The sequence below is a fragment of the Silene latifolia genome, chromosome 4 (genome assembly GCF_048544455.1).
Source record: "Silene latifolia isolate original U9 population chromosome 4, ASM4854445v1, whole genome shotgun sequence".
In the NCBI taxonomy this organism is placed as follows: Eukaryota; Viridiplantae; Streptophyta; class Magnoliopsida; order Caryophyllales; family Caryophyllaceae; genus Silene; species Silene latifolia.
Genome location: NC_133529.1, coordinates 70059369 through 70086325, shown reverse-complemented (window position 1 = coordinate 70086325; position 26957 = coordinate 70059369).

The window sequence follows — 26957 nt, the reverse complement described above, 5'->3', positions numbered from 1 at the left end:
ATGGTTGTAAATGCAAGGATTCATAGGCTTAGCATTTCATCAAACATAACATGTGCATAAAGTTAACATCACAACAAGCAAGCAATTTGATTATGAAAACATATTAGATTAAGCATGAATCAATCCCATGTTGGTTTCCCCTAATTACCCACTAATCCTAGCTAAAAGACTACTCACTCATTATCATGAGAAACATGTCATTAATGGTGTCAATCATCACAACAAGTATAAACATGATAATAGAATGAAGAAATGAACAATAAAGATTAAAGAGTAAAGGAATTATACCAAACTTGAGATGATCCAAATAATAAAGCAAAGAATAATAGAAGAAACTTGATTGATTGATGAAGGGTTGTCAATCCTCCAATAATAACCCAATAATATTCAATTACCCAATAATAAACTTGAATAATAAACTTGAACAATAATTAAAGAGAGATTAATGTGTAATTTGTGGAAAGATTGAGATTAATTTATTCTAATCTACTCCTAATCTAATCTAAAGAAAGCTTGATCTAATATAAAACATGATGGTTTGATTATTACAAAATGGGGTATATATAGCGGAAATTAGGTGGATGCATTAGGGTTAACTAAAAGCTTAAATAACGATTAAGTCCCTATTTAGGGAGACTCCAGTCTTACACGAAGGAAGGGAGTCTTTCATTGAAGCTTGAAGAACGAAATTGTGCTGTAAAGGAATCCGGGCGGATTGTTGTCGGGACGGACGGATTGTGGCAGGGGAATCCGAGTGGATTAGGTTGAAGACGGGCGGATTGGTGAAGACGAAGACGGGCGGATTTGGGTGAAGACGCTCGGATTCTTTACATTGGGGACGGCCGGATTACAGAGAATCCGCACGGGTTGGACTGCAGTTCTCGTTTCCTCTTCTATTATTCCCTTCCCTTCACTTTCACTTTATTCTTGTAGGCTTGGTCTTTAGTTCTTGCTTCCTCCTCATACTAGTCCATCAAATATCCTCAAATAGCTTCCGAGTATGCACGAAAGACGGGAGTTTCCGCCTTATTATCTCCTTTTCTACAAAACATACGAAATGCGATAGAAAAGCAAATAGGAAGGTTTTGACGGATAAAATGGCCATAGAATGTTATAATAGTATGCAAAATAGACTCAATTAGGGGAATAAATGTGCGCAGATAATGTTCACATCAACAGTCTATAGTCTTCATCTACGCTAAAAATTGTTTAAAAACTAATTATCCTAATCAAAAGCAATAAAAGAAATTCGACGGAAAATTCAAAAATTATTTTTACAAGGTGTTACACGGGGCATTTTTCCGCTCAACTCCCAAAGCATATCAGTAGCCCCTCGGTGGGCTCCTGACTAGAGGACGTCACCTCAGCAATATTGACTGTCCTCTTCAGCTTCCATGAGCTTGAACTTGATTCATTCGGAGGAGAATAGTGCACATCCACATATGCGCGAACTTTTCTCAACCTTGATCCTTTCTCACCAGCTGTAGCGTCATAATTTCCAATTTGACTGACCTTAATTGCACAACATTCTTTGACATCTGCTTCATTGCTTTCATCTGTACCTTCAGCAAGGAAAACAGACGAACTTTCCTCCTTTTTGCTCTCAACCTGAGGCGGTGGGGTAACAATAGCAGCGCAATGCTCCAAATTTTCATCTGGAGTGTCAATAACAGGGTCAATAGAAGTGAGGGCATTGCAAGGCTGAGCTTGCATGGGAGCCCTCCGGAACTTAGACTGATGGAAAATCAGCTCCTCGTCCCCTACCTGAAAAGTCAGCGTCTTACCCTCGACGTCTATTACTGCACGGGCAGTAGACAAAAATGGTCTCCCTAAAATAATAGGGGTATGTGCATCTTCGGGGATATCTAACACAACGAAGTCTACGGGAATAAAGAACCTCCCGATCTTAACAGGTACGTCTTCTATTATACCTAGTGGCCGTGATATGCTACGGTCGGCCATCTGAACAGTCATGTTTGTGCATTTAAACTTTGTCAAACCAAGTCTCTTAGCCAGAGACAACGGTAAGACACTCACGCTAGCGCCAAGATCGCATAACGCGTTATCAATCAAATGGGTACCAATGTGACACGGAATTGAGAAACTACCCGGGTCTGACTGTTTTGGAGGTAACTTATTTTGAACTAGGGCAGTCCCCACCTCAGTTAAAGCTACCGTCTCATTGTCACTAATGTTCCTCTTACGTGTTAAAATTTCCTTCATAAATTGAAAGTAAGAGGGTACCTGTGTCAGCAGTTCGGCGAATGGTACAGTGACCTGCAAGCTTCTCAAGATTTCGGCAAATTTGCCGAATTGTTGGTTAGCTTTAGTATTCTGTAGACGCCTCGGGAAGGGAACCGTGATGGGTATCTCGAGTCCCTTGTTTCTCTCCTCCAATGTGTCAGCCGGATCAAGCTCCGTACTCTTTGGACGCTTCTTACCTCTCAAACGAGGTCTCTCAGGCGATTTCTCACTTAATCGAGCACTAACAGGCTCTCGATCAAGCTGCCCGTCGTCCAAACTACTCGATCGACCAAAATTCCCATTCGATCGAGTAGTTTCATCATTAGCATCACTCGATCGAGTAGAAAAATCACTCGATCGAGCAGTTCTCATTTCCTGTTCACTCGATCGAGTGGAATTTTCACTCGATCGACCACTTTCTTCATCAATTCTACTCGATCGACCTCCAGAAACCAGTCGATCGAGCACTTTCTTAGCCGTGAGCTCATTTCCTTCGTCAGAACACTGTTCATCAGCTATTATGACATTCCTCGGGTCTGATTTCAACACTTTCGGTCCCTCATATGAACGACCGCTTCTCAAATTGATTAAATTTACCGTCTCATGTGGATTTTTGTCAGTTTATGACGGTAAATGACTCGGTTTCCTTGCATATTGGTTCGTGGCTAATTGGGCAACTTGAGTTTCAAGTGCCTTAATTGACGCATCTTTTTGTTGATCACTCAGCTGCCACTGCTTTGTAAAGGACTGCAACATAGACTTTAGCTCACCTATTTCACTCACCCCACCGGAAGATGATGCACCGTGATTGGGAGGAGCAAAGGAAGGAGGCTTCTGAAAGCCTTGTTGATTCTTGTGTGGAGGAACATACGGCTGCTGCTGGTGCGGAGGAGGGGTAGGATTGAGCACATTTTGACTAGTCCACCTCAAATTGGGATGGACTGCGCCTTGGTTGTTGTAATAGGAACCCCCTCCTTGCCTATATTGTTGAAAGGCAAGGACTTGTTCCTTCTCCACAAGACAGCCAACAACAGTGTGACCATCATTACTCCCACACCTCTCACATGTGACAGTCTCTCCTCTAGAAAGCATATGGACCGTCTGAGGCTCCCCAGTAGCTTGTAACTCCAACTTGTCAAATCTAGCATTCATGGCTTCCAGCTGAGCCACAACCTGCTTATCAACTGCATGAACTGTTTTTATCCCATCCCTTGGGTTTCCATACTCAGCACTATGATTCGCCATCTCTTCAATAAGGGCCCATCCCTTATCATCATCCGTATTCTCTTGGAATCTCCCACTAGATGACGCATCAAGTATGGCTCTGTGATCGTCATACAGCCCGTTGTAGAACTGATTAGATATAAACCATGGGTCAAAACCATGATGAGGAATAGATCTCACTAGCTTCTTGAATCGGGACCATGCCTCATATAAACTCTCATCGGGAGCCTGCCTGAAACGGGTAATCTTGGCCCTCAGCTGATTGGTGCGCTGTGGAGGGAAATATCTCTTGTAAAAGGCAAGAGCAAGAGACTCCCAATCTGTAACACTTGCAGCTAAAGCGGTCCAAATCAGTCAGCCACTCCCTGGCTGAGTCGGTCAAAGAGAAAGGAAATAGAACTTCCTTGATCTTGTCTTGAGTTACCCCCTTAGTGGCGGGGATAGTAGAACAATAATCAGTAAATACCTCCATGTGCTTCCTCGGGTCTTCACCAGCCACACCTCTATAAAGATTTCTCTGCACCAGATTGATGTAAGAAGGACGGATATCGAATGTGTTCCCATCCTCAGTCTGGAGATTGAAACCTTTTGGAATTGAGGATGCTTTAGGTACCGAGTGACTAGAAAGTTTCGGCATCTTTACTTGTTGATCGGCAGAAATAGGAATGTCTTCTACTAAAGACTGGTCTTCTGCGAAAAGAAAATGATGTAGCTCTGGTTCGAAAGTACTCAACTCTTCCTTTCGTGATTCCCTTTGCAGACGAAGTCTATGCCTAAATGATCTCTCTGGCTCTGAATCAGCTGCAACTAACTCAAACCTGTCTGACCTGGGCATAAACAAAACTGAAAGAAAATAAATAAGAACTGCCTCAAGGAATAAAAATTCCCTGAGACGGATAAAATAAACGAAGCAAAGACAGATAGGGCAATTGCCTCCCCGGCAACGGCGCCAAAATTTGATACGTCTGTCGTGTACCTATCAAAAATAAACTAACTAAACTAACTATATAGCTAGGGAAGTCAGGTCGATCTCCTCAGGGAGGCAAGATATCTGTGGAAGTCCGTCTATTTGGTCACAAATGGGGGGTTGTTTGAATTGTTTTCTAAACTAAAGGTTTAAAGGAAGAGAAGTAGAGAAAGAGCAGTAAAAGCAGAGAAATAGGATTAAACTATCAGATAGAGAAAGGTCATGTCAGGATTTCGGTTCACTACGGTAGTCCAGTGACTCAACTGTAAACAACTCAGACGAATTAATGCAAGACGGATGTGGAAAGGTCCTTTCGGTCCACTTTCTATCCTAAATTACCACTAACTTAACTTTCATTCTCGTCAGGGTAGTCTACTGTTCATAGCAGGCCTATTTAGTCCAATCTTTCGATCTAGGATTAATTTTAGCCAGATTAAAAGGATGACTCGGAAGCGTGCACTCAACTAAGTCGGTAAAATACAATTAAATTGCTATGGTGACAGAATCTCGCGATTAATTCATCTAACCTATTTACTACATCGTCACATTTCTACCGTAGATCCCCTAATCCCAACATGAAAGAGGTTTAGCTACTCATATCGCTAATTAAACTATTAAAACTAACAACAGATAAATTACCAGCATTCAACATAATAAAACAATGATTAAATCGCATAAAGAGTAAATTAGGGCAAGAGATAAATAAAGTAAAACAAGGAATTAAAGCAAATATAACAAGGATTATTATTAAGAAAAGAGAAGAGGATTACAATCTTGCGAATCCGGCGTAAAGAACAATCGAATCCGAGCAAAATAAATCCCAAAGTAAAGCTACAGTGAAGAGGAATAAGTAACGCAGTAAAGTTTGATAGTAAAAAAGCTAAGTAAAGAATAATAGGTAAAGAATATAGATGCCTAATAACCTAGTAAATGCGTGTTTAAATAGAAAAACAACTTAGTTTATCGAAATAAAACAACTCACGAGCTAATTAAAGCCCACGCCAACAGTAACCACTCGATCGAGTGGAATAAAACCACTCGATTGAGCAAAACTCAGCATAATCTACTCGATCGAGTAGAATAATCACTCGATCGAGTAACCCCTCTTTGTAACACTTCTGGATCGAGTAATAAAGTGCTCGATCGATCAACTGGGGTTATAAAAACCACTCGATCGAGTGGTAAAACTGCTCGATCGAGTCTTCTGTCTTCACATCAGCCTAAACTCGTCACCGACTGCCTCTAAATCGTGCCTTGACGCTTCCCAATGCAGTATCTCACTCTGGAAATTCCCGTCTCCTCTAAATGCATGCAAAAAGGACGAAAAAGGGTACGATTCCAGTACTTTCGCGTTCATTTCTACAAAATTGAAGAGTCTATTGATCCAAAATACTCAAGAGGGGGGGGGGGTGAATTTAGGATTTAAAAATTTTTAAAGCTTTTTCGATTGTGCGTATGTAATTGATTATTTAAAGTTTATTGATTAAACTTTAACTAATCAACTAACGAAAGTAAACGTAATAAACGAAAGAACGAAAGAAGGAGAGACACACGGATTTTTGAAGTGGTTCAGTTTCACAAGTCAAAACCTACGTCCACTATTCTCGATTAATAAATTTAGTACCTTTCTACGGATTACAAATTTACTAACCCAACTCGTACAACTAACTCTAGCTGTAACTCAATGAGTACCGTTAAATACTCGAGTGACTAACTTACGCTAATAAGAAAGCACTAATGATTCTAACAAAGGTTCACGTTAATGAACAAGTTCAGAAATCAACTAAGCACTATTATCTTATAACGATAAATGAAGAACAAGTATGCGAGTTTTTAAAACACACGACCTTTCAAAATAACAAAATGGTTTTTCTTTGAAAACACACGGTTTGCTCTATCAAGATGAAATTAATTTTTATGCTTAAGGTCTCTATTTTAGATGTTGTAACTAACAAAGTATTTATAGGGAAGGAAGGAGTAGGCTACACGGTTTTTGCACAAACCCTAATAGCCGAAATAATAAGATATAATTGCAAATTATATCTTCTTATTATCTCTTTCCTAAAAGCCTTAAAAGATAATAAAAAATATTCTAAAAGATAGAATATAATCTTTCCAAATATTATCTTTACTATAAATTCTAAGATTATGATAAGATTTCCTAAAACAAGAATATCTTTTACCATAATTAAATATATTAAGTAAGATATATAAGATATATAAAGATATTAATATAAAATAAAATCTTTACCTCATATACCCTAGGTAACACGAGATGTCACAGCTCATGTGCCTCGTGACTCGTGTAAACCCTAGTCTTAACATATGATTATAATTTAGGTTTTAAAAGAGGCTATGTTGAAACCCTAATTAGTAGCAAGGTCCAACTCATAAGTTGATCCATTACAACTACTAATTAACGTTTAATACAAAGTCGGACTCCTCACTAAACCGGGCTTTAATATATAAATACTTTCATTAAAACATTTAAAATAAACTTTAAACAATTGTAAAACAATTTTCGAAAGAATTATAAGTCGTGTGTAAAAATTAAGCATCTCAATGTTATAGTAGAAGAGCTATAACATTGAGCTCTTTTACTAGTAATGTTATAGCTGCAAAGCTATAACTTTACTAATTCAAGAAACTCATTCTTGATTACCATTACGAGATAATCACCTATACTATTCTAATCTTCTAGAAGATCTTCGAGTATAGGCTACGTCATCATCCAAGCTTGATTAATCTTTAGACGGACTTCGTCTTCACATAATTCTTGAATGAATCTTGAATTGTTTGATCTTGAACGAAGGCTTGAACTTCTCACGCAACTGTCACAATCTTCTTTGTTTTCTCGTAATAGGTTAGTTCTAAAATACTTAACAAACGATTACACGCAACAAGTATATAGAATGTAAAGCACCTTGACATCATCAAAACATAAACATATAAGCTATATGGTTCAACAAATTCCCCCTTTTTGATGATGGCAAGTCTCCTAAAATTGTGACTAAGTAAAACGTTCCCCCTCAATATAATACCGTTATCTTGATAATAAAGATTAACGCAAGATCAAGACAATTTTTCAAAAACCGAAACTTAAAGGACTTTAAGAGACAATCGGTCTTGACAAGGAGCAATCTTAGGTAGATGCTTACTATAGACGTTCTTTCCCCCTCTTGACATCATCGAAAAGCTAAGAACAAATAAAAAATGACTAGAATAATATAAGACGAGACAAGAGATAAAACGTCATAGGAAATAGTAATAACACGCAAGACTAAAAGCATCCAAAAGATAATTATCATACAAACGAAGAATTAAACATGTTTAAAGCCAAAATGGGCCGAATGAACACATGTCTAATGAAACACTTGTGCCATAACCACAAGTGCATTGCCAATATGGGACGAATGATAATGTTTTAAACACACCAAGAAAAAAAAATGAAAAGAAAGCTAAATAAGGTAAGGCTAGATATGGTAGGACGAGAGGAAATCAAATGTTACGGGTCTTATACGGGTTCACATAGTCGGGTCTAGTGCGGTGCTCTAAAGCATCCAGACGGTCAAACGAGCTCCGAACCAATTGAGAAAGAGTACCAATGCTCCTTTCAAAGTTAAGGACTTTCAAAGAAAGAGCCTTTGTGGCCTCCAACGTGAGCGCTTGATCAGCCGACATGGCTTTCCCGTGCATAACCATAGCTCCACCCTGACTCGTAAGGAAAGTGAGACGATCACCGTGTGGGAACACTTCCCCACGAATTGCCTTCAACTCCCTCTCAAAACCCGCTAACCTCTTGTCCACTTCCTCCATCCAAGAGTACACCCGAGTAGCATCCAAACCCGAGTCTAAAGACCGAGATGGTCCAACCCGAGTCAATACCGTAGCCAAATTGGCCGAATGCTCCTCAAATTTCTCCATTAAACCATTCATAAAGCCCTCCAATTTCGACTCCACAGCTCCTAAACCCGAATCTCTCTGGGTTTTCTCAATGTCTTTAGCAAGAAGTAATTCGGGTCCATTAATAACAAGACCCATTAGCTTAATCAACCTGTCACACATACAGTCCCGAGCACTAACACCGTAACTATCAGGCCCCACAACTTGTTTTATTTCCAACAATCGAGATATCCACATACCATATGGCAAATCGATTGTGGTGCTCAACTTCTCCCTAGTTACCGTAAGACTTGTCTGAATTATATGGTGCAAGACAACACTACCCAAATTCACCTTCTGACCTTCCAACTAAGAATAAACCATAATAGCTTCATAGCTTGACACCTTATCACGGCCTCCTCTCCTCGGCACCACTGTGTTCCACAAAAAGTTCAATAGAAACTTGATTTTTGCCGAAAGAGGACGAACCACGATATTACCTTCTTCCGTCATCTCCTCAAAATACTTTTTCACTAACAACTCCTTTTCACTCACAACATTAGACCATTCAAGACTCAGATTTAATTCAATTCCTTCATTAGGAACCGAAAAAGCAGAGCAGAAATCCGAAACAGAGACGGTAACATCAACGCCATTAACAACCGCATGCAAAACTCCTTTCTTAAGTGAGACACTAGCAAAGAATTGAACCAACTCAACTGGATAGATAGGACCCGAAAACTGACTAATGTGACCCCAACCTTGAAAATCAAGAAAATTAACAAAGAAAGCAAGAGCGGGAACATCAACCAACCAAGATTTCGGATAATACCTACCACCATGAACGGAATACCTCAAAACTCGATTCACTAAGATGCTTTCGTCATGTGTAAGCCGGACACGATTCAACCCTTCTTTTGTCGCGACTTTTGAAACATCCCTAAGCAAAGTACGAGCAACACCATTCGGAATTATAACTTAGGGTTCCTCCACAGCTTCACTATCACCAACAACTACTTTATTTTTACCCTTGAACAGACGACGTCTTTTGCCTTCGGACACCGATTCGTCCCGACCACGGAACAAGGGTATGGTTTGGTTTGGTTGTGGTGAAGGATTATTAGTGGGATTAGAATCATGTGATGGTAGTGGTGAAGTTTGGTTATGAAAGGGGCGGTTTTGGTGGTGACGGGTTGAAGATCGGGTATTTTTTGCATGGGTAGGATTCATGATGACGATGATGGTTTGAAAAAGGAGGCGATGGTGATGGGTTGTGTAAAGAAGATGAGTTGTGATGATGGTAAAAATTTGAGAGAAGGAAAAGTATGCAAGTGGGGTTGGGTGGACGGGTAACACGCAAGGAGGGTAGATATAGGTGTAGGCTAGGGTTAACAAGTGGAGAGTAATTATGGTAAGTGTATAATTAGGAGTATGAATTATGGTAGGTGTAGGAATTAAAGGGATAAATTTATTAGCCAAAAGATAAGAGTAAGGAAATTGAGTTTGTATAGGAAGTTTATGATTGTGCCGTGTACAAGAGATAGCAATATAAGAAAGATTCTTTGTGATTTAGAAAGATAAAAGAATTGGTGTGTTTTATTTATTGTGATAAGGAATTAGTTTGTATAACAATTAAATTCTAAATAACAAATAGAATTTTATGACAAAAATATTCCTATAAACGAAATTATTCATGCAACGCAATATACGGACACAGTCATACAATCTTAACTTAACTAGTCAGTCATAAAAAGATTGAACAAATATAGAAACTTAGGTACCACTGATTAAACCAATATCCAACCGTAAAGTCTCAAATCGTTCTCTAGCTAATGATTTTGTCAAAATGTCTGCCCATTGTTTTTCAGTACTACAAAATTCAAGTTTTATATTCCCCTTCTCAACATGGTCTCGTATAAAATGGTGTCTTATTTCAATATGTTTGGTACGTGAATGTTGTGCGGGATTTTTAGAAATTATTATCGCACTAGTATTATCACATAAAATAGGAATACATCCTACGTCAACACCATAATCACGTAATTGTTGCTTAAGCCATAAAAGTTGAGTACATACCAGTCCTGCAGCAATATATTCGGCTTCAGCAGTTGAAAGAGCAACCGAATTTTGTTTCTTCGAACCCCACGTAATGATGCACGGTCCGACAAAAGTGGCAACACCCGACATGCTTTTTCTGTCTAGAGAACATCCAGCATAGTCGGCATCAGAATAACCGACTAGATCAAAATTACACTCCATTGGATACCATAAATATAGATTGGCCGTTCCAATTAAATATCGTAAAATTCATTTTACGACCGTCATATGCGACTCTTTGGGATATGATTGATATCTCGCACAAACGCATACGCTAAACATGATATCCGGTCGACTTGCGGTCAAATAGAACAATGACCCAATCATCGCACGGTAAGTAGTTTCATCAACTGATTTACCGTTTTCATCCAATGTCAATTTCTTGTTCTCGACCATTGGAGTGGGCATAGCATGTGAATTTTCCATTCCAAATTTCCGAATCAACTCTTTGATATATTTCTGTTGATGGATTTTAATACCTTCATCAGTTTGTTGTATTTGCAGACCTAGGAAGAATTTTAATTCTCCCATCATGCTCATTTCGAACTCAGAAGTCATCAACTCAGAAAAATATTTGCACAGGCTTCGGTTGGTCGATCCAAAGATAATATCATCGACGTAAATTTGAACAACCAAAAGGTCAGAACCCTCAGTTTTTAGAAATAGGGTTTTGTCGACGGATCCTCTACTGAATCCACTGTCAAGTAGAAACTTAGATAATCGATCGTACCATGCTCTAGGTGCTTGCTTTAATCCATCTAGGGCTTTATCCAATTTGAACACGTGATCCTCAAATTTGATATTCTTAAAACCAAGGGGCTGTTCAACGAAGACTTCCTCTTGTAAATAACCGTTCAAAAATGCCGTCTTGACATCCATCTGGAAGAGCTTCATTCCCATGTGTGCGGCGAATGCTATCAGAAGTCTAATGGCTTCAAGACGAGCAACAGGTGCAAAAGTCTCATCATAGTCTATTCCTTCTTGTTGATTATACCCTTGGACCACCAATCTTGCTTTGTTTCTGACAATGACTCCGGCATCATCTAATTTGTTCCTAAAGACCCACCTTGTTCCAATGACCGAACAATCCTTTGGTCTAGGAACTAAATGCCAAACCTTGTTTCTTTCGAACTGTTGTTTCTTCTTGCATAGCCATAATCCAATCTGATTCAGCAAGAGCTTCATTGATGTTCTTAGGTTCGATCATGGATAGGAAGGAGTAAAAAGAGCAGAAGTTGTTCAAGGAGCGTCTTGTTTGAATACCCTTCTTAATATTTCCAAGAATATTGTCCATGGGGTGTGAGTTCTTGTATTTCCACTTCGTTGAAGTGCTTGGTTATTCATCGTTATTTTAGCTTGTCCCGACTTCATTTGGTTCAGAATTAGAGGTAGTTCCCCCTGAATCCAATCCGGGTGTTGTATTTGAGCCGATTATAACCTCAGACTCTACACCTTGATTTGGATTCAATGTTATAGTAACATCATCTATAACATTGGTTTGGGAGTTCTTGTCTTGAGTCAATGTTATAGTATCATCAACTATAACTTTGTTTTTCTCCTTTTTATCTTTTGAGGAACGATCAAGTTCATCGTTTATTCCCTCAATTTCATTATCCTCTAACTCCAAATCTGGGGGATCGTCTCTTGAGAGACGAAAGTCAGGTTCATCCAAGTCTTCTTCCTCATCCTGTAAAGGCTTATCAAACACGTTATCTTCATCAAAAATAACGTGGACACTTTCTTCAATACAAAGAGTTCTTTTATTGAAGACTTTATAAGCCTTGCTATGATCTGAATATCCTATAAAAATCGCCTCATCACTCCTAGGATCGAATTTACTTAAACGGTTTTTACCGTTATTATGTACAAAGCATTTACTCCCAAAACAGCGAAGATGGGAGATATTAGGTTTTCGTCCTCTAAGGAGTTCGTAGGGGGTTTTCTTAAGGATATGTCGGATCATAGCACGATTATGGATGTAGCAAGAAGTACTAATGGCTTCAGCCCTAAAGTTACGAGGTAAACCACTACACAAGAGCATTGTTCGTGCCATATCTTCCAAAGTTCTATTCATACGTTCAACGACACCGTTTTGTTGAGGAGTTCTTGGTGCAGAAAAGTTATGCCCTACACCATTAACTCTACAATATTCTATAAAGGTTTGATTATCAAACTCGGTACCATGATCCGTACGAATAGAGACAAGATTAGTCTTATATTTATTTTGAACACGTTTCATAAGACAATCAAATTCATCAAACGTTTCGTCTTTTGAATGAATTAAGATAGGCCATACATACCTTGAGTAGTCGTCTACAAGAACAAAAACGTACCTGGATCCTCCTCTACTCCTTACCTTCATAGGTCCACATAAATCCATGTGTACCAGATCCAAGGCTTGATTTGTGCTTACTACTCTTTTTGGTTTGAACGATGATATTACTTGTTTGCACCTTGCACACGTGTCACACATCTTTTCTTGGTCGAACTTGATCTTAGGTAACCCTTCAATCAAGTCCCACTTCTTGAGTTTGTTCAAGGTTAGTGAGCTAATGTGACCAAAACGTTTATGCCATAAACAGGGATCATCTAGTGTAACTTTCATGCATGAAAAAGAGTTAGTAGGCACAGCATTTAAATCCACCATATAGACGTTCCTTTTTTCTGTGGCCTTCAAGAATAACATTGCTAGTTCCTTCAATAATAATGCGACAGCTATCAGTATGAAAAACTACTTTGTTACCTTTGTCGCATAGTTGAGATATGCTTAGCAAGTTATGCTTTAGACCATCCACGAAATAAACATCACTGATTGCGTGAGACTTAGAGATTCCGATTTTGCCAACGCCAATGACTTTTCCCTTTTTGTTGTCCCCGAACGTTACTTTTCCTCCGTTGAAAGGCTTGAGTGAAAGAAACAGATTCTTATCTCCGGTCATGTGTCTTGAACATCCACTGTCAAGATACCATTGGTTGTTTTCTTTCACTACTTCCTGCATAAAGGATTAGATACAGTTTTTAGGTACCCAAGCTAAGTTGGGTCCCTTATGATTAGTTACTCTATAGACTAAGTCCTTTCGAATCCAAACTTGTCTAATGACCGTTTTTCTAACCCTTGGTTTATTTGGCTTGGGAGGAGTTCTAGGGTTAGGGTTTTCTCTAGGTCTTTCACGACTATTTCCCTTGTAAGTAGATTTACTAGGTTGAGATTGACAAGGGTTTTGTGAAGTGCTAGGTTTCTTGTTATAGTCAGAAGCCATGTCATAGAACCAACGAAATTTATTGTTCCTTTCTTCGTTAGGTTCGTTAGTGGGGGTTTCCTTATCCTCGACAACTGTGTCAACAGTTTTAGCATGTTCGGCATTTTTTCGTATATCATGAGCCTTTTTGACACAATTGATTTGGATGTGACCCGTATGACCACAGTAATTGCAAATCAAGTATTCAGGAAGATCAGCATACTTCATTTTTCTAAAATCAAAATTCGAAGGTGTTGATTTGCATTTAGAGTGTTCTCTACGGCTGTAGCACTCATGTCCTAACCCCATCTTCATATTATTGTCAGATTGTTTGGTTAGGAAGTTTAAGACTTTTGTGCTACCTTCCCACTTATCATGGACCTTTCTAGCATGTAGAAGTAAGTCTTTTAGGGTTTTAATTTCCTCTTGACATTTCGTGTGATCTACATCATTGTCCTTTTTAAAGTTGTCACGAAAATCTTGGAATCGTTTGTTAAGAATAAATACAACATCGGTGTGTTGTTTCTTAACATTGATCATATCAGTCTTTGATTCCTTCAATTGCTTTAAAAGAGAGTCTATCTCTTTCTTTTGGTCTAAGATTACTGCTTCATTAGATGCAACCTTAGTTTCCAAAAGTTCTCTGACTTTTCTAAGTTCTAAAGTTATAGCTTCATTAGCTATAACTTTGGCTTGAAGGTGCTTGATGTTAAGCTTTAGGTCGGAAGTTATAGCTTCATTAGCTATAACTTTGGACTCTAATTCCTTCTTTTCGGCCATAGTAGAATCTAAAGTTGTAGCTTTCTCAGCTATAACTTTAGATTTCAACTTCTTAGCTTTAGTCTTGAGAGTATGATTCTCTTCTGCGATTTCAAGAATCTGTTCCTTTAGATCTTTCAATTCCAAATCCTGTTCGTGACACTTATCAAGAGATTGTTCAAAGAATTCAATTAAGGCGCTTTTAGACAATTTCCTCACACGTTTTTTAAGCTCAAGGTAACTTACCTCTTCATCGTCATCTTCGTCTGATTCTCCAAGAAAGCAATAGTTTGAATGAGAATTTGTGCTCTCATCGTCACTATCCGAAATTAGGTCAAGACTAACACTGCTGAGACAAAGGTTTGCTACTTCGTCGTCTTCAGATTCCTCGTCATCTTCTGAGTCAAGGTCTCCCCAGCACGAAGCCATCATAACTTGCTTGAATTCTCTCTTTGTCTTCTCACGCTTCGTCTTGTCCTTTATCTTCTCCCATGTTGGACAATCCTTGATCATATGACCAGACTCCCCACACTTGAAGCAACCTCTATTTGAGAAAGAAGATTTTGAGTCATTAACCTTTTTGTTGAATGACTTATTGTTATTGTTGTTATAGGATGATTTTGTTTGTTTATTTCGAAATATCTTATTTTTAAAACGGCGTGCAAACAAAACAGTTTCATCCTCTACTTCAGAGTCACCTTCTTTGCTCTTTAGGGCCATACCCTTATTGCGACTTGGTTCAGCGTCATCTTTGTTAAGAGTAATTTCATGGGCCATGAGAGCACCGATGAGTTCTTGATAGGATAGGGTTTCAAGATCTCGTGATTCCTCCATTGCAGTGACCTTAGCACGCCACTTCTTAGTAAGGCTCCTAAGAACCTTTTTAGCAATGTCCTCGGTACAGAATTTCCTACCTAGGTTTTTTAATTCATTTATTATACTTGAAAACCTTGCGGACATACTATATAAGGAATCATTAGGCTCCATAATGAATAGCTCATATTTTTGCATAAGCAAGTCAATTCGGTGCTTCCTAACAATGGAAGTACCTTCATAAGCTAATTCGAGCCCATCCCATATCTCCTTGGCCGTGGAACATGAAGAGAACCGATCAAACTCTGTAGAAGTCATTCCGTTTTGCAGAAGACTTATTGCTTTGGAGTTCTTCTCGGCTTTCTTGTAGTCGGCCTCGACATAGTCCTCCTCTTTCTTTTCATAGGTAGTGCCTTCCTCGGATGCCACAAGAATTTTGTGTGGTCCGTTTTGAATAATCCTCCAGCACTCCCAATCGTGTCCTTTCACATAGTGAGTCATCATATTTTTCCACAATCCATAATTCTTCCCATCAAAGACGGGACACTTGAGATATTTGGAATCCATTTATCACGTGATAGGCAGCGGAATATAAAACGATAAGATAAATGAAAAACAAGATAGATCAGCCTCTTTGCGGTTAGGCAATCAAGAGCACGAGGCTCTGATACCAATTGAAGAGTCTATTGATCCAAAATACTCAAGAGGGGGGGGGGTGAATTGAGGATTTAAAACTTTTTAAAGCTTTTTCGATTGTGCGTATGTAATTGATTATTTAAAGTTTATTGATTAAACTTTAACTAATCAACTAACGAAAGTAAACGTAATAAACGAAAGAACGAAAGAAGGAGAGACACACGGATTTTTGAAGTGGTTCAGTTTCACAAGTCGAAACCTACGTCCACTATTCTCGATTAATAAATTTAGTACCTTTCTACGGATTACAAATTTACTAACCCAACTCGTACAACTAACTCTAGCTGTAACTCAATGAGTACCGTTAAATACTCGAGTGACTAACTTACGCTAATAAGAAAGCACTAATGATTCTAACAAAGGTTCACGTTAATGAACAAGTTCAGAAATCAACTAAGCACTATTATCTTATAACGATAAATGAAGAACAAGTATGCGAGTTTTTAAAACACACGACCTTTCAAAATAACAAAACGGTTTTTCTTTGAAAACACACGGTTTGCTCTATCAAGATGAAATTAATTTTTATGCTTAAGGTCTCTATTTTAGATGTTGTAACTAACAAAGTATTTATAGGGAAGGAAGGAGTAGGCTACACGGTTTTTGCACAAACCCTAATAGCCGAAATAATAAGATATAATTGCAAATTATATCTTCTTATTATCTCTTTCCTAAAAGCCTTAAAAGATAATAAAGAATATTCTAAAAGATAGAATATAATCTTTCCAAATATTATCTTTACTATAAATTCTAAGATTATGATAAGATTTCCTAAGACAAGAATATCTTTTACCATAATTAAATATATTAAGTAAGATATATAAGATATGTAAAGATATTAATATAAAATAAAATCTTTACCTAATATACCCTAGGTAACACGAGATGTCACGGCTCATGTGCCTCGTGACTCGTGTAAACCCTATTCTTAACATATGATTAGAATTTAGGTTTTAAGAGAGGCTATGTTGAAACCCTAATTAGTAGCAAGGTCCAACTCATAAGTTGATCCATTACAACTACTAATTAACGTTTAATACAAAGCCGGACTCCTCACTAAACCGGGCTTTAATATATAAATACTTTCATTAAAACATTTAAAATAAACTTTAAACAATTGTAAAACAATTTTCGAAACAATAATAAGTCGTCAGTAAAAATTCAGCATCTCAATGTTATAGTAGAAGAGCTATAACATTGAGCTCTTTTACTAGTAATGTTATAGCTGCAAAGCTATAACTTTACTAATTCAAGAAACTCATTCTTGATTACCATTACGAGATAATCACCTATACTATTCTACTCTTCTAGAAGATCTTCGAGTATAGGCTACGTCATCATCCAAGCTTAATTAATCTTTAGACGGACTTCGTCTTCACATAATTCTTGAATGAATCTTGAATTGTTTGATCTTGAACGAAGGCTTGAACTTCTCACGCAACTGTCACAATCTTCTTTGTTGCTCGTAATAGGTTAGTTCTAAAATACTTAACAAACGATTACACGCAACAAGTATATAGAATGTAAAGCACCTTGACATCATCAAAACATAAACATATAAGCTATATGGTTCAACAAAAATAGACAAAACGAACCAAAGTAGCCAATTCGGGGCAAAATACTATATAAACAGTATAAAAATGCATGGAAATACGTGCTGAAATAGGCTAAAAAGACTATACATTAGGCACGTATCAGTGGCTATGCTACTCGGTCGAGTATGTTAGAGATCAGGAGGTCTGTTTTGGGTATGAGGTCGGGGCACTCGATCGAGTATGGCGGGCACTCGATCGAGTAGCCTCTACTCGATCGAGTAGGTTTAGGCGCTCGATCGAGTGTGTTCTGGGCAATCTGTTTTCGTGTTTTGGGGTTATAATGCGTATGTTTATATCTACCCTTTATTATATAGTTTCAAGATGCCGCCCAAGAAAAACGCTTTGTATGCGAGAGCTGAGAACATGAACATAGATGATATAGTTAAGATGTTGGAGCATCAAGATGCTCTTACGGAGGCCCTAAAGAGAGTGGGAAAGGATAAGGATGTGGATCACTCTAAGATCAGTCTTTATATAGCGAGGTTTAATCCGAAAGAGTACAAGGGGACCGGGGAGTCAATTCTTCTTGACAATTGGCATCGTGAGATGGAGAACATACTGGACCTGGTACACTGTCCTGATGAGATGAAAGTAGAACAAGCTGCGTTCTACGTGAGGGAGGTGGCTGGTGAGTGGTGGGACAAGGTGAAAGTGAGTGCTAGAGAGCTGTATGAGAAGCAGGGCTTACCTGCTATACCTTGGGTAGAGTTCCGGAGGGCTATGAGGAAATAGTTTGTACCTGAGCATGTGGGGAGTAAGCTAAGGGAGGAGTTTGACGGGTTAGGATGACATCTGATATGTCAGTTGCTGAGTACTACAAGCAGTTTAATGAGAAGTCGAGGTATGCTGAGGACATGGGTTTGAGTGAGAAGAACCTAGCGCTGAGATTTGAGAGGGGGTTGACCCCCAAGATCATGGACAAGTTACCCGTGGGAGTCCTTACTGATGTTAAGGAAGCTTATGAGAGGGCCGGGAGAGCTGAGAGGTTGGTGGAGATGGCTCGGGAGAGAGGTAGTGAGAAAAGAAAGGCTGAGAGTGAAGGTGGTGGCCAATCTAACTACAAGAAAGGCAACCACAGTCAGGCTAGAGCGTTTTCTTCTGGTTCAGGGTTCAGTGCTGGGGCTTTCTTTGGGCGTGGCTGTGTGAGTGGTAATGGTAGTTGGGGGATGACCTGCTATGGCTGTGGCGGTGTAGGCCACAAGAGAGATGAGTGCACGAGTGTACCCGGAGCTTTTCAGAGACCAGCTCAGGGGAGCTATTTTCAGGGACCGGCACAGAGTTATGCGAGTAACAGACCAGATGGGTCATGGTCTAACCGGAGAGTTCAAAGCAACCAGGGTGGAGGTAACCGCAATGGCGGTAATTCTTATCAGAAACCAGCTACGAACAACAACAACAATTAGGGGTCGGGTGCTAAAACGGCCACTTCAGCCAGTACTGTCCAGGGAGGTGGACAGAAGACCAGTGGAAAGCTGTTTATGATGGACAAGAAAGCAACTGAGGAATATGCACATGTTATCACTGGTACCTTTCTTGTTAACGGTTGTAACACCCCGGTTTATGAAGGAGCCTTTAGCAAGACATTCCCTAATAAACCGGACTGTTACCATCTCGGTTTCCCGAGGTAGTGAATAACAAATTAAACTCCAAGGCAAACTTATATAATTACTTTAACTTAATTATTACAAAACCTCTTTTACGTCAAATTACAAAGAACTAACATAAATAAAAGTGAAAGTCTTCTAGATGATGATCTAGCTACTACGTCTTCTGATCCAGTGTCTCACGCCCACCAAGCTCCCGTTCTATCTCTTAAACCTGTCAAGTCTGCTCGCCAATATTTGGGTCATCACAGGTGTTCACGAATACATAGGGTCAACCACGAGGTTGAGTAGGGAAAACAATGAAACAACAAGAAAAATATGATATGCATGCTCCTCCGTCACCTCCATCTCCATCTCAACTCATATCTCATAACCAGTCTCATAACTCATAACCCGGACAACCCAGCCATACCGATCCCCGGTAGACTATATATATCGACCGTAGCCGATCTGCATTTCCTTGTTGAGGACACCAGGGCAAGTCTGCGAACCCGCTGGGCCTTATCACAACATCATCATCACCACACCATATCACCTCAACATCCTCCATCTCCAATGCATATGAATGCTCAACAGTAAATAATGCAATACAATATGAATATCAATGAATGAAATCATGCCAGCTACCAAATGTTGTGATAACACACTCAACACGAACAGTTCAGTCAACCATATCATAGCGTAACCAACAACCACGAATCAAGTCACGTTCACAATTTGGTCATATGAAACACAAACAAGTCAACACAATTCAATAACACGATAAGAATTCAAGTGTATTTCCCTACCTCGATCTTTACATCAAATAGTCGGGTGTCCAAAGTAATATTCCACAACAATGCTCCCTCTGAAAGATAATTAAATGATAAACAATTACTCAACTATTCCCGTTCCCAAAATAGAAGTTACTAAAAATAGAATTTCCTAAAATGGACTTTCCCGATATAGTAGCTTTTTTATTAAACCCGTCTCTGATTAATTAATTATTATTTTATCTTAAATAACTCGGAACTAAAACCAAAACGATAATTAAAGGATTAAGCGAATTATGCGATTAAGAAAACCCGAATTAATTAATTTGAACAACTCAACAACCCGACTCAAAAACCCGACTTTAATTATTTAAATAACTCGGGAATAAAGTTAATTAATTAAGAATACGACCAAATAACGAATTATAACGATTAAACTATGAAAAACCCGTTTCAAAACTAAAAACAGCCCGTCATCAACCACCGTCCCTTCACACGCACCCCCACACTCCCACGCGCCACCACTAGACCGTGTCAGCCACCAGCCCAAACTGCCACTCTGACCCAGCCACCAACGACCACCCCCACTAGGGTCGACTCTCGCCGGCGAGTCAAACCAGCGCCGCCATTTGGCCTGGTTCACCACCACGCCTCACCAAACACCTCTAATACTCAACCTACAACCACCGCAACCATTACCTAACCCCTGCCAAACCACCACGACCTTGCTCGCCGTCGAACAGCGTACCCAGGTGTCGTGGCGCCGCCGGTTCGACCTCCCCCGAGTCCACGGTGGCGCCACCCAAAACCTAGCATTCTAAACCCACCTGAAAACCCGTAACCAACCCGTTTTGCCACACCCTGTCGCTGCCGCCCTTTTACCGTCACTATCACCACCCAAAACCACCATAACCACCACCACTACACTCGTCACTAACCACCCTACCCATATACTCCGTCAACAACCACCAGAAACGCCTCTAGCAGACACGCAACCACCAACAAAACAGTTAGAAATTCAAAAACATGGGAAATGGGTTGACTCATACCTTTTTCTGCCGCCTCTACCGCCACCAGGGCCACCCACGGTCGTCGTCAATCGCCCCTAGCTCTTCCTTGTTGTGCCGTCAACCCCCCATGGCCACTCTCTCTCTCTCTGTCTATGCGTGAAAGCTGATGATTGGTGTTGATGAAGGAGGGAGGCGGGTTGAGGGAGTAAGGAATGAGGGAGGCGGGTTAGGGTAGGTACTATTAGGGTTAGGGTACTATTAGGGTTAGGGTTATTAGGGTTAATTGGGCTGGACATGTTATTGGGCCAGCTCAATTGGGTCGAGGGTAAATTGTTTAGCTCACATTTCGAATTCCATATAAACCCGTCTCAATTAACTTAGATCGATACAACGCGAGTCAAGCAAAATAATTAACGTAATTATCGACTCAACAATTAACCCGACTTAATTAGTAATATATAAAATGTATAATAATTAATACACATTAATATCCGTTTAATTGATTATATATAAAATACGGGGTATTACAGTCTTCCCCCCTTAAAATGAACTTCGTCCCGAAGTTCGCTCCCGTACTTAAACAACATAAGGGTATTGTATATCGTACATACGGACGTCACGCATTTCTAACACGGTTAACACACACTTTTGACACATCAATTAACATAACAAACACGAAATGTTACATTCTGCCCTCCTAAAAAATAAACTTCGTCCCGAAGTTTAACTCGTCTTTACTTAACCCAACTAACCACGACTAATAACTACCTGAGAACACCAATGTATAACAACTAAATACTCATCTGAGAACACCGTCATCTCCCATCTAAATTCCGATCTCAGACTCAAGTAACTCAATAACCATGGTCTCACTGGACCGTAAACGTAACTCGGCACAAAGGCCCCACAACTCATAACTCAATATCAGTAGTTTAACTACACTCTCCTTTTACACCTCAACCAACTAACAGAAGTAGGAATAAAACATATAGAACTCATTTGCATAGGTACCCCACAACGAAACATCTACTTGATCAAAACTACCATCTACAAACAAGTCTAATATAAACATTAAGATTTTACAATCCTACCCGACTAGAAACATGGTTACGTCCTCGTAACCTCTTTTCAATTTTCATATACATACGCAACAAAATCATTATGAACCACATGTGACAGGAAAGAACATATGATAAAAGATTGCGCATTAACATTAAGGTCGAAACAAGGTTTTATTATGGAATTAACTGATTGTCAACAAGTAACATTTATTACTAGCTCATGCTTAGCTTAAAAACACAACATCAAACTAAAGAACAACAAGAAAGGAACCAAGGTTTACACGGTTTCACCCCTAAACAAATTTGATGATCAATTATACACTATGAACGAGCGAGAGCAAAATCAACAAAACAATTTAAGAACTTCTCACATTGCAACATATCACAGAAAATAGATCTACCACTACCATCCATCACACTTACAGGATCTTATTGACATGTCCGTACAACCATTTACTCACTCACTGGTTTAGGTCACGAATTGGGTCGGTGAATTTAAGCAATCAACAACATACTCATAATTCATATTTTAAATTATAAAAATTGTTTGCACGATATCAATTCTGAAAACATATTTCCCAATAAAAGTAACTACATATGATCTATGACAACAACAACATCACTTTCATATCCCACATATGTTTCACATTTTAGCAATCATATCTTTCAATTGTGTCTAGCAACTTAGTATACTCATTTTCAGCAAAACAAAAGATATCGTATAAATAACTTAGACATATACATTTGTCATCATATAATTTGTAGGACACTAGCTATGATAAAAGATTAACAACTTGAACAGCTTCTCTGATTTGTACGGTTTGAATAACTAGGCAACTCGTAGGCTTAATTAAACGTAACTATAACGACTATCATTTAAACCAATGCATATCATGTGAATCATCAAAGGGTTATCCTATTATAATTGTCAACATAGTTATCATAACAATCTTTATTATAATATAATTGATAGTAACGACTCGAGAATATAGATATGCCAATTGTCGTGTTATATCAAACAGTTTCCTTTATATCACACCCATACAATTGCAAGAATCACTTTAGCATTTTATGACATTGTAATAACGAACATATTCAATAAGGAATAACAACACTATTTATTATCATGTTATAGGTGTAGGTCCAACTGAAATAATTTAATGCGATGAAGGTAATAAATATAACTATGAGCACACAACTCATACGAATGACATTAGAACTCAGATGCATACTACATGTGTGAACATTTAGACATACTCATTACTACCATCCATGTGTAAACATTTAGACATAATTATTATAATTATTCATGCGTGTATATTAGAACAATCAATTAACTTTTAACGCCATCAACTTACCAAGATATGACAACAGAGTTTTATATTTATATATATCCGACCACTATGCAAATATGATGCACACACCAGAGACATTACAACATGCCAAATGTATATAAAGTATGCAAACAACTGGACTCGTATAAACATTTCACCCTCGCTTAAGAATCAAATTAAGCTATCCAATTTTACTCATGCTATCATGCCAACAATGTTATCAACTAAGTTTTAATTTTATCACTTGTTAAGATACATAACTACTGAACATGCGTGCTACTATCGTCATATAAAGCATTATAAATTCACATTACTAAGGCTCATGAATTAATCAAACAACTGTATGAAACTCAACCTAGAACGCACATTTTACAAGTCATGTTTCACGTTGTAACTTTCAAAGATCACGAATAAATAACCGTTCGATTAAAACTTGATTCATATTATTTTTATAAAACACGGAGAGTTAAAAACACAGGGGAAAAAGAATTAGGTCTAAAGCACAAGAATTTCATTTTTAAAGAATTTTACAACTCAGTTGGTCCAAACAAACACGTGACAGCAATTGGTCCAAAACTTGGGTCAGTTTGCAAAACCTACCGTTTAATATAGAGACATCAAGAATTTTCGTGGCTTATCAATTTGAAAACCTATGCGACTCTTTTGATCGATGGAGTTGGAATTATGCAAAAATTATTAATATCAAACATCACTGCACAGGAACTTCCTAACCACAGCTCACTAAAATATTTATTACTCCTAATCCGTATATCATATAAGCATGAAACCAACGCCAAATGAATACTAACTCCCAAGGCTATCTCTCATAAAATTTTCATCCATAGGCAATAAACAGAAAAGAAATGGCAGTAAGGTCAATTAAAGAGTACAATCAAACAAAACAAGTTTCAGCACTAAGTCGTTCATTTTCTATGTCCCAAACTCTTACAACCATACTATCGATACTAACTCATCCTAACTTAAATCTCACACTGTGTATTTCGTAACATCTACCCCATAGAATCCCTTCGCATCTCGATTTACTCCTTACATCTAAATCACGATTGCTATGACTATAAACATGCAATTCAATAGTGTTTCTAATCACTATCACAATACTTTACTAGCATGGCTTCGGGATCACATAACCGCATATTACTAGACATAGTAGTACTATCAACACATCATTCAACATCCACCCAGGTGTATATCATCAATTTGCAATTATTGTCACGCTCACGACTACCACAACACTTCATTGATTATTAACCTGAACTCGAAAATTTATTTCTCATCTCCACAACATCATATGATCACGTCATCATTCATACAAAATACTTACCGTAGCGTTGTCCTGCAGAATGATTAGAATATATGGATCTCAAGGTATACATCAACTCTTTTATGCAATAATCAATGTATCAATCAGTTAACACTTAGGCAACGATATAGGAATTTCATGCTCAACCTCATGCAACTTTTCTACCCTTTCTCTCATATATACTCAGGGTTTCTGGGTCAAACTGAGAGGGCCGCTGGTTCGGTGTGAGGGGGCCCCTAACTCATACCTTACCTTAGTGTGCTCCTAACAGTTCTATCCCGGGGTTCATTTTATTTAGACTCTTCCTATGTTCATTGGGTTCATTGGTTTAGGCCTGAGGATCGTTCGCTCTGATACCACTTTGTAACACCCCGGTTTATGAAGGAGCCTTTAGCAAGACATTCCCTAATAAACCGGACTGTTACCATCTCGGTTTCCCGAGGTAGTGAATAACAAATTAAACTCCAAGGCAAACTTATATAATTAATTTAACTTAATTATTACAAAACCTCTTTTACGTCAAATTACAAAGAACTAACATAAATAAAAGTGAAAGTCTTCTAGATCATGATCTAGCTACTACGTCTTCTGATCCAGTGTCTCACGCCCACCAAGCTCCCGTTCTATCTCTTAAACCCAAAGTCAAGTGCTCGCCAATATTTGGGTCATCACAGGTGTTCACGAATACACAGGGTCAACCACGAGGTTGAGTAGGGAAAACAATGAAACAACAAGAAAAATATGATATGCATGCTCCTCCGTCACCTCCATCTCCATCTCAACTCATATCTCATAACCAGTCTCATAACTCATAACCCGGACAACCCAGCCATACCGATCCCCGATAGACTATATATATAGACCGTAGCCGATCTGCCAGCTCGCAGCTGAGGACACCAGGGCGAGTCCTGCAGAACCCGCTTGGGCCTTATCACAACATCATCATCACCACACCATATCACCTCAACATCCTCCATCTCCAATGCATATGAATGCTCAACAGTAAATAATGCAATACAATATGAATATCAATGAATGAAATCATGCCAGCTACCAAATGTTGTGATAACACACTCAACACGAATGATTCGATCAACCATATCATAGCGTAACCAACAACCACGAATCAAGTCACGTTCACAATTTGGTCATATGAAACACAAACAAGTCAACACAATTCAATAACACGATAAGAATTCAAGTGTATTTCCTACCTCGATCTCAAATCAAATAGTCGGGTGTCCAGTAATATTCCACAACAATGCTCCCTCTGAAAGATAATTAAATGATAAACAATTACTCAACTATTCCCGTTCCCAAAATAGAAGTTACTAAAAATAGAATTTCCTAAAATGGACTTTCCCGATATAGTAGCTTTTCTATTAAACCCGTCTCTGATTAATTAATTATTATTAATTATTATTTTATCTTAAATAACTCGGAACTAAAACCAAAACGATAATTAAAGGATTAAGCGAATTATGCGATTAAGAAAACCCGAATTAATTAATTTGAACAACTCAACAACCCGACTCAAAAACCCGACTTTAATTATTTAAATAACTCGGGAATTAAGTTAATTAATTAAGAATACGACCAAATAACGAATTATAACGATTAAACTATGAAAAACCCGTTTCAAAACTAAAAACAGCCCGTCATCAACCACCGTCCCTTCACACGCACCCCCACACTCCCACGCGCCACCACTAGACCGTGTCAGCCACCAGCCCAAACCCCCACTCTGACCCAGCCACCAACGACCACCCCCACTAGGGTCGACTCTCGCCAGCGAGTCAAACCAGCGCCACCATTTGGCCTGGTTCACCACCACGCCTCACCAAACACCTCTAATACTCAACCTACAACCACCGCAACCATTACCTAACCCCTGCCAAACCACCACGACCTTGCTCGCCGTCGAACAGCGTACCCAGGTGTCGTGGCGCCGCGGCTCGACCTCCCCGAGTCCACGGTGGCGCCATCCAAAACCTAGCATTCTAAACCCACCAAAATCCCGTAACCAACCCGTTTTGCCACACCGTCGCCGCCGCTTTTTACCGTCACTATCACCACCCAAAACCACCATAACCACCACCACTACACTCTTCACTAACCACCCTACCCATATACTCCGTCAACAACCACCAGAAACGCCTCTAGCAGACACGCAACCACCAACAAAACAACTAGAAATTCGAAAACAGGGGAAAGGGGTTGACTCATACTTTTTTCTGCCGCCTCTACCGCCACCAGGGCCACCCACGGTCGTCGTCAATCGCCCCTAGCTCTTCCTTGCTGTGCCGTCAACCCCCCATGTCCACTCTCTCTCTCTCTCTATGCGTGAAAGCTGATGATT